Source organism: Agrilus planipennis, unplaced genomic scaffold (assembly GCF_000699045.2).
Source record: "Agrilus planipennis isolate EAB-ADULT unplaced genomic scaffold, Apla_2.0 scaffold27, whole genome shotgun sequence".
Lineage (NCBI taxonomy): Eukaryota > Metazoa > Arthropoda > Insecta > Coleoptera > Buprestidae > Agrilus > Agrilus planipennis.
This window is the reverse complement of record NW_020439094.1, coordinates 720,148-724,440: the sequence shown is the minus strand read 5'-3', so window position 1 is coordinate 724,440 and position 4,293 is coordinate 720,148.

Here is a 4,293-nt window from a genome sequence, read left to right as displayed (position 1 = left end):
ATTCGTTTTCAGCAAGTAGATATCCACACAAGTGGACCTTGTTGGAGCATACGTAATCCTAAAATGTAGCATCCTGCTACAGATGGCGTTTACTGCGCCATTTGAAGTATTTTCTAAAACGCACTGTTAAGACAGCAGGTAAAAGTTGGTCTGTGTTCCGTAGCAGCTGCCTGCGACGCGCTGATGAGATCCAAAAAGATCGAAATCGCGATCCGCGTGTGGCAGTTTCGACAGAATACAGACCTTTTCGAATTATTTTATAGAAAATCAAATACAGAAAAAAAATATTCAAATATGAGGAAGAATTTGAGGAATTACAAGACAAGTAGAAATGAGCATACCAGACATTATAAAAAGAAAAAGAAAATGTGAAAACAAAATTGTGATTGCAAGAAGACAGATATGGATTTTGATTTTTTGGAGTATGTTTATCAGAGTTCGATTTAGTAAAAACTGTTTTTTCTTGCTGCTTGTAACAAGGAGGAAGAGGAAGGCTAATTTAACGAGAATTTAACTTGTGGTTAAAAAATTCATTTATTTTCGTGAATTTCAATTTAAAAAATGAATTAGAACACGCGGAAAGGAAATAAATGAAGTAAGTGACTCACCCCTAATTACTACAATAAAAATTGTATTTGAGGATACGTGTATCGCCCACTTCCTATGTGGGCCCTATCAAAGCAAGTCTCACGTTTTAGGAGAGCTGTCTATAACAAAAATATTAAGGCAATTAAACAGGCATTCATTTTAACAATGTTTTAGTAAAGCAACTTATAATAGGTTTAGATGCAATAAAAATTACAAAATACTTACCACTTTGAACATTTTGATTGTAGGTTAATATTCACACTTGTGATTCAACTATAATCTGCTTTGGCTGCTACATGTTTTTATATGCACTTTTGCCCCAGGATTTTGCAATAAAGGGTGGGGTTATCCTTTGTCCTGAGTCTGAGGTGGATGGGTACACCGATACACTTGGCAAGTATTAAAGGGGAATGCACCGAGGCGGCCTTGCATTGACCGTCACCCTGAAAACTTGCTGCACGCAAACCGTTCTCGTTATTGAATACGCGATAATTCTTTTAATCTCCACTAATGAGGGTCAGCAATGCAACTTTTGTGAGGAACAACCCAAACAAAGCAAAGCTTTTGAATGTTTCTTAGATACAAAGTTTATTTTGCATAAAAACAAACTAATAAATCTTCTCAGTATCAGAAGAAATATCTTTTTATGTAGACAATACGATAAAAAATCTTTATTTATTTTTTATTTTTCTTTACTTAATAAGATGCTCCGCAAAGGTAGAGTCTGCTTTTTATGTTAATCGAAGAAATTTGCTTGTTTATTCAATATAATGTATCCATACAGTTTCCAAAATATATAAAAGATGAAGTAAAGGCAAAAAAGTAGGAAACAAGTGTAAATGTAGTGGAGAAAACCTAGTCAAAAAAGAGGCATTATTTCAGAATAATTTCTAACTGCATAAGAATTCATAAAAACTTTTGAAATGTGTTCTAAGTAGGTAAAAGTTCAAAGTCTTCCCAAATCTCTATTTGTTTATTAATAACCAAAAATTTTAAGTTTNTACTCTCGACTCTTGTTCATTAAACATACTTTTTCATACAGTACCTGCCAAAAGTTTTGTTCAATCATGAATAGTAGTGCGAGTTGAAAACAAGCGTTAAAGCCTTTAATATGTCTTCAAATATAAATAAACATCTTGTTGATATTTTCAGTAGTAAATGGTATCAATAACAGCACATTTGAGCAATGCAATTATAGTAGATAAAATAGTCAATTTTTCCGTGCAATACTGTACGGATTATACACTCCTCACCGGTTGAGTTTGGCCGAGAGTTGTCTCCTTCCTTTTATGGCCTAGTGCTGTTCTTTTCTACTTTGCGCCGGTCAAACTGAAGGTCACATGGCTACATAAAGTAAACGAAGTATAGCTTCGACAGAACACCGACCAACTTTTACCTGCTGTCTTAACAGCGCGTTTTATTAAATCCTACAAATAGCGCGGTAAATGCCATCTGTAGTACAATGCTACATTTTACCGATCACTATGAATCCAGGTGTAACTCACCACTACGTGATAGCCACGTGTTCATAATCGAATAAAGAAATTCGAAGTGATCAGTATTCTGTCGAAACTGCCAGACCCGGATCGCGATTTCGACCTTATTGAATAGTTCATAGTGATCCGTAAAATGTAGCATTGCACTACAGATGGCGTTTACCGCGTCAGGATTTCATCTTTATTAAAGTAACTGTGCATATCGATGGAAAATGTAAAATGTGACACATAATAATCTCTAGTCGCCCATTGCGGTAACAATTAACTAAATAACCACTTTGTTCATCGCCAATAGTATGCAGAACTATTTAAAGTATACCTGGGCCTGGCATTAAGAACACAAAAGAATGAAGAAAGTAACGTTATGTACACTTAAATAGGTAATAGGTAAATTAACATCCCATGGATAGGTAATGGTAATTTTATTAAAGCTCAAAACTGCCATAGAGGTATTTGCAATGTGCGTTACCTTTTTTATGATTGGTTCGCCAATATTTTTTAGATTCTTTTCAAATTTATTTAGTCTATAAGAGTCAAAGTTACAACTTGTAATTCTGTAAACAAAAACGGAATAATTAATGCTTTCTGGAATATATTTGGTAAGCGATATCCCTATTGTGAATAAAGGATTTATCGAGGATTCACTTTTGGCTGTTTTTCAAAGCAATTTGTGTCGCAATATATTCAACAGCAGACATAATTGTGTGCAATGCCATGTTGCAGACACATTTCGAGTTCAATCGTACAGGAATGTATTTACCTACGTGATTGAGAACTGGGACAACAAAAACATGTTTGTAATGCGTCATTATCTCTAGCTATGGGAAAATTGAAACAGAAGAAGTAATATTCCATTTCGGCGTTCGAATGCAGGGGCATAACATCCACTTTTGATGTAAATGGTCTACGTTGAACGTAATCCCCAATTAGTTAATGAATTCATTATAGTTGAAGGGTGAACAAAAGATGGTCAGAATTGTGTCAGAATCCTAAAGGGTGTTGGGAAAACCAATACTCACAGTTTGTATTCACCTCTATAAAATACCACAGACTACACCAACAGATGAAGAGTTTTAGAGGTCTAATAGGAGGTCATGACAATGGGCAGTGGTAAATTCAGCCGGTTTTTAAGACAGGTAAAGAAAGTCGTTAAGTTAAAATACAAATTCAGTCACTCTATACACATTGAGAGAAAATAGAATCGTAAATTCGGCCGGAAAATATTGGTCCTACACGTTACAGAATTGCAGGGGCAAAAGATTAGTATGCTTAGATTTGCAGATGGTATAGCAGTATTAGCATCTAGCAAGGAGGAGTTAGAGATAGCTTTAAATAAAATGGAAGCGGTAATGACAAAATAGTAGGTACTGTATGAAAATAAATAAAATTAAAACTAAAATACTGGTATGCAAGGGAAGAAAAAGTAGGGACAGAGCGAATAGGAGACAAAAATTTAGAAGAAGTGGCTGATTTTAGGTATCTGGGAAGTCAGATCAGCCAGAACGGACAGAACAGTAGGGGTATAAAGCAGAGGATAGCGTAGGGTCGAGTCTTCTTGAATAAAAATAAATCACTTCTATGCTCGCGAAGATCTAACATTAAATTTGGAAGATTCCAATGCCTTGAAGAGCATATTTTTTATGATAAAGTTATTTCGGTGTATGTGTGGAGCACGGCGCTGCACGGGTGCGAAACATGGACAGTAGGCGCTGCGAAAAAGAAAAAGGTTAGAAGCGTTCGAAATGTGGTGTTACAGGCGATTGATAAGGATACCGTGGATAGAGAAGGTTAGAAATAAAGAGGTATTAGAAAGAATAGGAGAACAGAGGACTATGAAAACCAATAAGAAACAGGCCAGATAGGTTTGTAGGACACTTTCTCAAACATGAAGTTCTGGTCAATGACATATTAGAGGCAGAAACGGGAGTTAGGAGGAGTAGAGGTAGACCTAGATTAGATTAATGTTTGCAAATAGTTAAGGGTGTGGGTTGTTCTAGTTTTAGGGAAATGCGAAGATTAGCTCAAGACAGGAAAGAATGGAGGTACGTGTCCGATGATGATGTTACAGATATATTAATAAGAAACAACACTCACAACACTGCGAGGATATGTAGGTTCGCATTTCAACTTGGAACGTTGTCGAAACAATATTTATTCGTATAATGTGAAAACGGCATTCCGATACGATACGACAAATCGCGTGCAGTAA